The sequence below is a fragment of the Hyperolius riggenbachi genome, chromosome 7, assembly GCF_040937935.1.
Source record: "Hyperolius riggenbachi isolate aHypRig1 chromosome 7, aHypRig1.pri, whole genome shotgun sequence".
In the NCBI taxonomy this organism is placed as follows: Eukaryota; Metazoa; Chordata; class Amphibia; order Anura; family Hyperoliidae; genus Hyperolius; species Hyperolius riggenbachi.
The window spans coordinates 117,778,720-117,791,202 of NC_090652.1; the positions used below are offsets into that span (position 1 = coordinate 117,778,720).

Genomic DNA, 12,483 nt, shown 5'->3' on the forward strand with positions numbered 1-12,483 from the left:
AAAATGTCAGCACAGAAAGTTAAAAAAGTCATTTTTTTGACAAAATTCATGTCTTTTTTGATGAATATAATAAAAAGTAAAACTCGCAGCAGCAATCAAATAGCATCAAAAGAAAGCTGTATTAGTGACAAGAAAAGGAGGTAAAATTCATTTAGGTGGTAGGTTGTATGACCGAGCAATAAACCGTGAAAGCTGCAGTGGTCTGAATGGAGAAAAAGGCTCTGGTCCTTAAGGGGCGAAAAGACTGTGGTCCCGAAGTGGTTAATTTGTCTTGTTGGGGGCCTCATGGTTACTGAATTTGTCTTGTTGGGGGCCTCATGATTTGTTGGGGGCCTCAAGATCGCTGAATTTGTCTTGTTAGGGGCCTCATGATTGCTGAATTTGTCTTGTTGGGGGCCTCATGATTGCTAAATTTGTCTTGTTGGGGGCCTCATGATTGCTGAGTTGGTCATGTTGGGGGCCTCATGTTTGCTCATGATTGCGGAATTTGTCTTGATGGGGGGGGGCTCATGATTGCTGAATTTGTCTTGGAACATGCTGGAAGGTACATACTGAGGGAGGGTGGGTGAGCGTGAGCCTGCTAACCTCCATGTACACTGGGCTCCACCCATAACCACGCCCACATTTGGCCACGCCCCTTCACCTTAGGGGGCGCATTAATAGTCTTTGTCCCCGGGCGCTGCAAACCCTAGCTACGCCTCTGCGTTGCGGTCATGGACTTGTGTAGCTTTGGAATGTGGTACCATACTGAGCGTCTGGGATGGAGGGGTACCAGGTCTCCAGCTAATTTCTTAGAAAGGAAACCTTTTTCAACACCTCTATTCAACAGCGCTATCAGGCTAGTCTGGAACATCGGGGTCGGGTCGGCCGTGAGTGGACAGTAGGTGGCCTGATCACAAAGTTGCCTCTCGGCTTCTTGTCTATATTGGTCCGCAGACATTATGACCAAGTTCCCCCCCTTGTCCGCACCACGGACGAACAGGCCATCGTTCCCCCTCAGCCAATCAAGAGCCGTTTTTTCATCTAAGCTCAAATTGGGTACTGCTTCCTGATATATCTCTGCTCTGATATCCTGCATCACTCGGTCGAAAAAGTGATCAATACTGGAACCTGGGCTTACTGGAAAGGGCTGTATAGATCTACACGCCCTAAACGTATGTGGATCACCTAGTCCAAGTGGACCTCCTTCTTCTATCACCCCAGCCCACCCCACGTCCCTCCCCTCAGTCCAAAGTTCATCTATGAACTGGGCCAATTCCTCATCCGTAGGGTCATACTGAGCAAATGAGCCGGAGCCCAAAGCTTCAGCATCCAACCCTAATGTCATTTGAGGAAGGTCAGGGGTAACAGAATCGAAAACACCCTCACCTAGCCCACCGTTGGTCTTGGGGTCTCCCCCTGGGCCAACGGTTACTGGGTTAATGGTCATCGGGTGAGTAAGGGCCAAATTGGAGGTCTGGACATCTTGCTCATTTTTGGCAGATCACCAACTTGCAGACAGATTTATATAGATCCACTGTGAATGCTGTCAAATCGAACTTCTTAACGGGACAATAGTTCAGGCCTTTCTTCAAAAGACTTGTACAAGCTTCCGGGATGGTCTTTCCTGACATATTGATGACCTGTAGTCCATCCCCCCTATCATCATCCAACACTATCTGGTGGCCTTGCGTTTCTTGTTGCTTTGTCTTGTCTCCTGGGCTCCCTCCCAATGGACTGTCCGTTTTACATCTGGACCTATTCCTTCCTCCTCGTCTGACTCTTCGTCTAAAGGGGCAGATGTTCCAGCCATGGTGTCTCCGATTCCTGTTTCGTGACCGGCCCCTTCTTAGGTGTTTTGGGCTTTCTTTTAGGCTTCTTATTCGGACCTCCTTTTGGTTTATTCTTTGGGTCGTTATCACTATCCGATCCCGAGTCTGTCGTCCAATAGCCCTTCCCGTTAGGTGACTTGAATACGGTTACCGGGCCCCAGTTAAACACCTTGCCCTTGTCAAAATCTTCTTTACCTCTAAAAAATTTTTTTAAGTTTCCTTGCTTTAATTTCGTCTTGTATTTTACTAATTTTTTCCTCAATTCTTTCCGCGACTGTCGTATATTTCTCCTCCGAGACTGAATCTTTATACCGTCTCTTCGTTTCACTCAGTTCATCAGAAACTTTATTATATTCTACAGTAGATCTTGCCAAAACAATGTTCTGAATGCGTCTTGCGTGTTCCAAGTGTTCCTCCTCCCAATCCTCAACATATTGCTTATCTTCCCTATATTCTGAGGGTTCCCAATACCTTCTGAAACCCCTTGCTACAATACCATCTCTCTTGTAGCGTCTGAGGGTAGTCACAGTCCAAAACAACTTGGTTTCCTGTTCACTTAAACGCCCCAGTTTGAACTCCAAAATCCGTGCACCCACCTCCTAGTTGGCTTCCGTGGAGATCAATAAATTTGAAAAGAAATTGGTTAAATCTTCTCTACCGATCGCCACCTTCTCTCCCACATATGATAGCGAATCTATATCCAGATCCTCAATATCTTCCTCCAGCTCTTGATCATTATTCTGTGAATTAACACATACACTCATGTTTGGGTGCTCTACACTGTACAAAAGACCGCAGCGAAGAAAGAAGTATATAATACTTGTCAAAAGAACAGACTGTGTGGAACTCCTATTGCTGAGGGAAATGGAGGGTTGTCAGTGGGCAGAAGTAACTTGAGCCACGTAATCTCCGCACATAAATGTCCCCCTTTAGATGTATCCTCTTAAAAGCCACTGATGTGTGCCCCGTATAAATAGAAGGGAAGAAAGAACATCATGAAATCTTGTTTACAAGAAGCAGGTACGGGCACCGTCCATCATTCAGTTGATTTATTGTGTAGAAAGATACTTGTACATCATCGAGACATCAAGCAAACATCATCTTACAAGATATGGATACCTGTGCGGGGTGGAGGTGGGTGCTCAGGGCTGCAAATGGGTCGGCGACGTCCGTTTCACGTCCAACAAGACGCTTGGTCACGCTGCGTTCCACAAAAATGGCGTCCGAGGCACTTCCGGTATAAGTCGGGGTTAAAGGAATACTTAAGTCAAAATAAAAAAATTATTTTTACTTACCTGGGGCATCCCTCAGCCCCCTGAAGCTATCTGGTGCCCTCGCAGCCTCGCTCCGATCCTTCTGTCCCCACTGGTGGCTACTTCCGGGTTCGGCGACAGCCGCCGACAGGCTGGGAACGCGAGTGATTCTCCGCGTTCCCAGCCGCTATATCACCCTCTATGCTGCTATAGCGTATATGTTATACTCTCTATAATGCCCCAATGTGTAAAGATGGTTCTTCTAAGGAGGAGAGGAGGTGACAGGAGGCCTGCCTGCAAGCTGTGGAGGTGTCACAAGTTGGTCCGCTGCACAGCCATGTACTCCCTGCTTGCTATCGGCCACCAGGTTGACCCAATGGGCTGTGTAAGTAACGTACCTGCCCTGACTGTGCTTGGCAGACCAGGCATCCGTGGTCAGGTGGACCCTTGACTCAACACTGTGTGCCAGAGATGACACCACTTGCCTCTCAACTTCACGGTACAGTTTAGGTATCGCCTTTTTAGAGAAATAATTGCGGACTGGTATCTTCCACTGCGGTGTCCCAATGGCCACAAATTTACCGAAGGCCTCAGATTCCCCCAGCTCGTATGGTAACAGCTGGCGAGCTAACAGTTCCACCAAGCCAGCTGCTATATGCCGGGCAAGGGAGTGACTGGCAGAAATTGGCTTCTTCCGCTCAAAGATTTCCTTCACGGACCCCTAGCTGCGGTGGGCAGAGGAGTAGGAACTGCTCAAGGTCAAAGGCGGAGTGGAGGAGAGTGGCTGTGAAGGTGCAAGGGAGAAAGCGGCTGAAGATGCTGCACCTGAAGGAGGAAGAGGAGAAGAAGGGTGGCTTTGCTTTTGTGTGCTGCTTTTGCTCAGATGCTCTTCCCATTGCAGTTTGTGGCTTTTCTGCAGGCTCCTTCGTAAGGCAGTTGTCCCTATGAGGGTGTTGGCCTTTCCACAGCTCAATTTTTGGAGGCAGAGAGAACAGATGGCATTGCTCTGATCTATGGAAGACACATTAAAAAAATTCCAAACCACGAAGCCCCCCTGGGGTGATGGCACTATGGTGGCATCAGCAGCTGACGTTGAAGGGCATGTTGGCTGGCGCTGGACACTGCCAGCAGCTGTTTCTGATGATGAGCTCCCCCTGCTTCTTTCAGCATCTCATCTCCTCCTACTCCTCTCTGGCTCCCCCTCTGAACTTTCCCCTTGGTCATCTTGTCTCTTAGGATCCCACGTGGTATCTGTATCATCGTCATTATCATAATCATCCTGCCCAGCTTCGCTTGCCTCAGACACCTCCAAAACTGCACCAACAGCAGGTACTTCATCATCCTCCTCCTCACACATTACATCCATAGTGTCGCCGCCTAACTCAGACATATGAGGTGGTGTAACTTGCTTCGCGCCTTAATCTGGTTGTAACAATAATGGCTGTGAATCAGTTTATTCCCCACCAATTAACTCCTGCGAAGTGTCAAATGTAGCAGCTGTGGTGCTTGTAGTAGCGCTGGGGGCTGCGGAAGATGAGGTGTTCTGTTAAATAGTCAACCATGTCCTGACAATCTTGGGAGTTGATGGGACGTGCCTTCTTCTGAGCACTGTACTTTGGGCCAGGGCCGCATGAAATCACATCAACACAACCTCGCACAGACCTGCCGGGTGGCCTTCCTCTGCGTCTGCCTCTACCTGTTTTGTCCGTTTTGTCCATATCAGGGGGGGGGGGGGGGGGGTTATGAAGTGAAAGGTATACACTGACTTGACTAATACAATGTGCAGGTAAAAGGTATGCACGGAGTGGTATGTCACACTGCGTGTGCTTACGTAGGTGGGTGGGTGCACAGTGAAGAACAGGTAGGTATATGCAGTGGGTATTACAATGTGCACCTGTCACACACAGACAGGTACCGGACAGGCACAGTGACACTGCGTGCGCTCAGCTCACGTAGGTGGGTTGGTGCACAGTGAAGAACAGGTAGGTATATTCAGTGGGTATTACAATGTGCACCTGTCACACACAGACAGGTACTGGACAGGCACAGTGACACTGCGTGCACTCAGCTTACATAGGTGGGTGGATGCACTGTGAACAACAGCTAGGTATATGCAGTGGGTATTACAATGTGCACCTGTCACACACATACAGGTACTGGACAGGCACAGTGACACTGCGTGCGCTGACGTAGGTGGGTGGGTGCACAGTGAACAACAGGTAGGTAGGTATATGCAGTGATGGGAATTACAATGTGCACCTGTCACACACATACAGGTACTGGACAGGCACAGTGACACTGCGTGTGCTCACGTAGGTGGGTGGGTGCACAGTGAACAACAGGTAAATATGCAGTGGGTATTACAATGTGCACCTGTCACACACAGACAGGTACCAGACAGACACAGTGACACTGCGTGCGTTCAGCTCATGTAGGTAGGTCGGTGCACTGTGAACAATAGGTAGGTATACGCAGTGGGTATTACAATGTGCACCTGTCACACACAGACAGGTACCGGACAAGCACAGTGACACTGCGAGCGCTCATCTAGGTGGGTGGGTGCCCAGTGAATAACAGGTAGGTATATGCAGTGGGTATTACAATGTGCACCTGTCACACACAGACAGGTACTGGACAGACACAGTGACACTGCGTGTGCTCAGCTCACGTAGGTAGGTGGGTGCACTGTGAACAACAGCTAGGTATATGCAGTGGGTATTACACAATGTGCACCTGTCACACACAGACAGGTACTGGACAGGCACAGTGACACTGCGAGCGCTCACGTAGGTAGGTGGGTGCCCAATGAACAACAGGTAGGTATATGCAGTGGGTATTACAATGTGCACCTGTCACACACAGACAGGTACCGGACAGGTACAGTGACACTGCATGCGCTCAGCTCTCGTAGGTAGGTGGGTGCACTGTGAACAACAGGTAGGTAGGTATATGCAGTGATGGGTATTACAATGTGCACCTGTCACACACACATGTAGTAGTCACTGAATGTGCTGGGCCTAGCAGTGGAACACACAGTAGGAATTACCAAGGCTGTCTATGCAACACAAGTGTCAGTGGGACACACACACAAATATATATATAGATCACAAGAACAAGATTAGCTCTCAAAAGAGCTGTTGAGGGGTGCTTTTTTAGCAATAAGAATTAGCAAGGAGCAAGCTAAGAGGCCTACAAGAGCCTAACTAATCTTTCCCTATGAGAGTCTGCAGCAGCTTTCCCTTCTCTAATTACTGCAGGCACACGAGTGAGTCCAATGCCTGAGGCTGCCTGCCTTTTAGAAGGGGGGGAGGGCCTCCAGGAGGGAGTGTAGCCTGATTGGCTACAATGTGCCTGCTGACTGTGATGTAGAGGGTCAAAGTTGACCCTCATGATGCACTATGGGGGCGAATCGAACTTCCAGTAAAGTTTGCGGTTCTCCGTGATCCCGAACTCCGGAAGTTCGCTGGCAACCGTTCGCCGGTGAACCGTTCGGGCCATCTCTACCCTTGACCCAACGCTGTGTACCAGAGATGACACCACTTGCCTTTCAACATCACGGTACAGTTTGGGTATCGCCTTTTTTGAGAAATAATTGCAGCCTGGTATCTTCCACTGCGGTGTGTGGCTTTGCTTTTGTGTGCTGCTTTACCTCAGGTGGTCATCCCATTGCAGTTTGTGCTTTGTCATCATGTGCCTTCGTAAGGAAGTTGTCCCTACGCGGGTCTTGGTCTTTCCACGGCCCAATTTTTGGTAGTGCCGGATGACTGAGTGTTAAGTGGGGTGGCAGAATCAGAGCAGGAGGTGGAAGATATGGCACGCATCCGTGCGGAAGCTGAGGTGCTCTGTGTTAACCACCCTGGCGTTTATTATTATTACGGCAATGCGGCCGCGGGTGGCTTTTTAAAAAAAAAAAGGGTTATTAGTTTGTGTAGCTAGCACTAGGCTAGCTACACTCTCCCCCCAAGTCCCCCGGCACTGTACCCCCCCCCCCTCCACTCACCGCTGGCGATATTTACCTGGGCGAGATCCTGCAATGGCAGAGACTTCCTCCATAGCCTCAGGCATTGCTATGGAGATGATCGGACATGACGTCTGACGTCAATCGACATCATGACGTCATGCACAGTTCTGATCGCCGCCATAGTGTCCCCTGGAGGCTATGGAGAGGCTGCGCCGGTGTGGGCTCTGGGGGGGTAAGCAAAACAGCGGCGATCAGGGCGATCAGAGGGGTGATGTACAGTGGCTTGCAAAAGTATTTAGCCCCCTTTAAGTTTTCCACATTTTGTCACATTACTGCCACAAACATGAATCAACTTTATTGGAATCCACATGAAAGACCAATACAAAGTGGTGTACACGTGAAAAGTGGAACGAAAATCATACATGATTCCAAACATTTTTTACAAATCAACAACTGCAAAGTGGGGTGTGCATAATTATTCAGCCCCCTGAGTCAATACTTTGCAGAACCACCTTTTGCTGCAATTACAGCTGCCAGTCTTTTAGGGTATGTCTCTACCAGCTTTGCACATCTAGTGACTGAAATCCTTGCCCATTCTTCTTTGCAAAACCGCTCCAGCTCAGTCAGATTAGATAGACAACATTTGTGAACAGCAGTTTTCAGATCTTGCCACAGATTCTCGATCGAATTTAGATGTGGACTTTGGCTGGGGCATTCTAACACATGGATATGTTTTGTTTTAAACTATTCCATTGTTGCCCTGGCTTTATGTTTAGGGTCGTTGTCCTGCTGGAAGGTGAACCTCCACCACAGTCTCAAGTCTTTCGCAGACTCCAAGAGGTTTTCTTCCAAGATTGCCCTGTATTTGGCTCCATCCATCTTCCCATCAACTCTGACCAGCTTCCCTGTCCCTGCTGAAGAGAAGCACCCCCAGAGCATGATGCTGCCACCACCATATTTGACAGTGGGGATGGTGTGTTCTGAGTGATGTGCAGTGTTAGTTTTCCGCCACATATAGCGTTTTGCATTTTGGCCAAAAAGTTCCATTTTGGTCTCATCTGACCAGAGCGCCTTCTTCCACATGTTTGCTGTGTCCCCCACATGGCTTGTGGCAAACTGCAAACAGGACTTCTTATGTTTTTCTGTTAACAATGGCTTTCTTCTTGCCACTCTTCCATAAAGGCCAACTTTGTGCAGTGCATGACTAATAGTTGCCCTATGGACAGATTCCCCCACCTGAGCTGTAGATCTCTGCAGCTCGTCCAGAGTCACCATGGGTCTCTTGATTGCATTTCTGATCAGCGCTCTCCTTGTTTGGCCTGTGAGTTTAGGTGGACGGCCTTGTCTTAGTAGGTTTACAGTTGTGCCATACACCTTCCATTTCTGAATGATCGCTTGAACAGTGCTCCGTGGGATGTTCAAGGCTTTGGAAATCTTTTTGTAGCCTAAGCCTGCTTTAAATTTCTCAATAACTTTATCCCTGACCCTGACCTGTCTGGTGTGTTATTTGGACTTCATGGTGTTGTTGCTCCCAATATTCTCTTAGACAACCACTGAGGCCATCACAGAGCAGCTGTATTTGTACTGACATTAGATTACACACAGGTGCACTCTATTTAGTCATTAGCATTCATCATGCAATGTCTATGGGCAACTGACTGCACTCAGACCAAAGGGGGCTGAATAATTACGCACACCCCACTTTGCAGTTATTTATTTGTAAAAAAGCTTTGGAATCATGTATGATTTTCATTCCACTTCTCACGTGTACACCACTTTGTATTGGTCTTTAATGTGAAATTCCAATAAAATGGATTCATGTTTGTGGCAGTAACGTGACATAATGTGGATAACTTCAAGGGGGCCGAATACTTTTGCAAGCCACTGTAGGTAGCCAAGTGCTAGCTACACCCTCTCCGAAAATTTGGTGCAGAAAGACCCTCCAGGGGCTGAGCAATCCACCGTGGCGGTAATGGACGAGCTGAGCTCGCCATTACCTCCAAGGTGGTTAAATAGTTAACTATGTCCTGACAATCTTGGGGGTTGATGGCACGTGCCTTCTGAACACTGTACTTTGGTCCAGGGCCGCACGAAATCATGACAGCACGACCTCGAACAGACCTGCCGGGTAGCCTGCCTCTGGCTCTGCCTGTTTTGTCCATATTGGGGGGGATGAAGTGAAAGGTATGCACTGACTTGACCAATACAATGTGCAGTCACACAAGTGCCATGAACAGGTATGCAGTGACTGGTAAAACTGTGTGCTGTCACGCGGGTGCAGTAAACAGGTATGCAGTGACTGGTGTCAATACAATGTGCAGCTGTCACACACACAGGTGCAGTGAACAGGTATGCACAGACTGGTATTACAAGTGTGCAGCTGTCACACACACAGGTACCGTGAACAAGTATGCAGTGACTGGTATATAAAACTGCATGCTGTCACGCAGGTGCAGTGAACAGGTATGCAGTGACTAGTATCAATACAATGTGCAGCTGTCACACACACAGGTGCAGTGAACAGGTATGCATTGATTGGTATTACAGATGTGCAGATGTCACACACACACACAGGTACACTGAACAGGTATGCAGTGACTAGTATATAAAACTGCGTTCTGTCACGCAGGTGCAGTGAACATGAACAGGTATGCATGGACTGGTATTACAAATGTGCAGCGGTCACACACAGGTGCAGTGAAAATGTAGGCACTGAATGTGCTGGGCCTGGCACAGTATAGCGGGTGCAGTAAACAGGTATGCAGTGACTGGTATCAATACAATGTGCAGCTGTCACACACACAGGTACACTGAACAGGTATGCAGTGACTGGTATATAACACTGCATGCTGTCATGCAGGTGCAGTGAACATGAACAGGTATGCATGGATTGGTATTACAAATGTGCAGCTGTCATACACACAGGTACACTGAACAGGTATACAGTGGCTGGTATATAATACTGTGTGCTGTCACGCAGGTGCAATAAACATGAACAGGTATGCACGGACTGGTACTACAAATGTGCAGCTGTCACACACAGGTGCAGTGAAAATTTAGGCACTGAATGTGCTGGGCCTGGCACAGTATAGCAATTATCAATGGCCAGCTGCGACCGACAGGGCTGTGTATGCAAGTGTCAGTGGGCCACACAAAAAAATAAAACACATCACAAGAACATTAGCTCTCAAAAGAGCTGTTTTGGGGTGCTTTTTAGCAATAAGTATCAGCATTCAGCAAGGAGCAAGCTAACAAGCCTAACAACAGCCTAACTAAGCTTTCCCTAATCTCTGCAGCAACTCTCTCCCGTCTCTCCCTAATTCAGAATCAGCAGCAGACTGAGTGAGGAAATGGCCGATGCAGCTGCCTTTTATAAAAGGGGTGGGGGGGCTCCAGGAGGGAGTGTAGCTACCAAGTGTCTGCTGACTGTGATGTAGAGGGTCAAATTTTAGACCAATGATGTAGTATAGGGTGGGTGAACTCGCATAAAGTTCGCGTTTGATCGCAAAAGCGAACCACCGATGTTCACACAAATAAGTTCGCATGCGAACAGTTCAGGCCATCACTATTTGTGATCATGGCCGTGATCACAGATTTGACATTAACGTTAACCTCCTTGCCGGTCTAAAGAATCCGGCAAGGAGGCAGCGCCGCACTTTAAAAATTTTTTTTTTTAAATCATGTAGCGAGCCCAGGGCTCGCTACATGATAGCCGCTGAGCGGCGGCATCCCCCCACCCACTCCGATCGCCTTCGGCGATCAGAGTATGCAGGAAATCCCGTTGAGAACGGGATTTCCTGCAGGGCTTCCCCGGTCGCCATGGCGATGGGGCCGGATGACGTCACCGACGTCATGGACGCCGGGACGTCACAGGGAATCCCGTACCGCTCCTCAGCGCTGCCTGGCACTGATTGGCCAGGCTGCGCAGGGGTCTGGGGTGGGCGGCTCGGAGCGGCGGCTCGGCGCGGCGGGTAGCGGCGAATCGGCGGCGAGCGGCGGCGATCGCGTACTACACGTAGCTAGCAAAGTGCTAGCTGCGTGTAGGAAAAAAAAATTATGCAAATCGGCCCAGCGGGGCCTGAGAAATCCTCCTGCGCAGGTTACCCCGAGCTGTGCTTGGGATAACCGGCAAGGAGGTTAAGAGCAAAGCCCTCATACATGCTACAATCACCAAAATTGCATGTATTATAAAGGTGATCAGTGGCTACAACTTAAAAATATTTTTTTCAAAAAGACCTAATAGTTTTTGAGAAAATCGATTTTAATGTTTCAAATGAAAAAAGTATTTGTGATTAAAAACCGCCAAAACACACGACTTTAGCGGTTATTAGCAAAGCCCTCTTATTTGCTAGAAACACCAATTTAGCAGGATAAGTTAAGTAGAACAGTGGGAACAAGGGGAATTTTTTTTCAAAAAGACCTTATAGTTTTGGAGAAAATCGATTTTAATGTTTTCAAGGAAGTTTCAAAGGAAAAAAGTATACATGTAAATGCGGTAAACACATTATCTGTCATTTACCACATTTCAATGTATACTATTTTCTTTTGAAACTTTAAAATCAATTTTCTCAAAAACTATAAGGTCTTTTTGGAAAAAAAATTAATATATAAAATAATATAAAAAAATATATCATGTAAGGGGGCCTTGCTATTAACCGCTAAAGTCGGCGTGTTTTGGTGGTTTTAATCACGGCCGTGATCATGTCTAAATCATTGATCACGAGCCGGATTTAGAGAACAAATCCGAGTGCATTCGGAACTGATTCCGTGATCAAGAGGCAATCACAAATTCGGATCACGATGTAGGATAGTTAAAAAATACTTGTGAGTCACGGCTATTCCGTGATCACGAGGTCGTGATGAGCATCACTGCTGAACAGCAAAGTGAGTAAGCAAACACACCAACGAATCAAATATATATGAAGAAACATTCATAGGTTCTCACCTGAAAGTGGTCAGTAGATTTCTTTGTATAGTATGGAGTATTTCTGATGTAGATATCTCCGTACGGTAAATATACTCCTCCTCTTAGGTGGAGTGCAGATCATAAATCAAATCTAATTTCATAAGGTCACTTATTTAGTTTAAAGTGGCATAACAACAAGTTAAACAATCCCACAGTTAATGTAAAGCAGATGTAGCAATTAGAGGTGTGTTACTACAGGGCAAAATAATTTTCCTGTCTCAGGATGCACTGCAACAGTTTACAGAGAGACACCTACTGCACGTGTAATGCACTCACTCACACTTTCATACTGCATGCAGGGACCCTTATTTAATTTACCTTCTCCAAGTCAAATTGCATTTGGCCCATGATGCTCTTTAAATTTCTTTCCTGTATCCTCCCTGGTACAAAATAACACATCATAATAAAACACTAACACAATCCAATTCAATCACTTCAATTCATCAATCCAATTCACTTTTTTTTATTTTAAGCGATCATTTTTCATCTTAT

At 47.3% G+C, this 12,483-nt stretch overlaps 1 protein-coding gene across 1 annotated transcript in view; it reads right to left on the reverse strand.

Annotated features, from left to right (window-relative positions):
• Positions 1-12,029, reverse strand: part of LOC137525642 (parvalbumin beta-like) — a 208,042-nt gene extending 196,013 nt beyond the window's left edge. Inside the window, exon 1 of the mRNA XM_068246794.1 lies at positions 11,971-12,029. The gene's annotated coding sequence lies outside the window, so the exon portion shown is untranslated. The remainder of the gene's footprint in view (positions 1-11,970) is intronic.
• Positions 12,030-12,483: the final 454 nt, after the last annotated feature.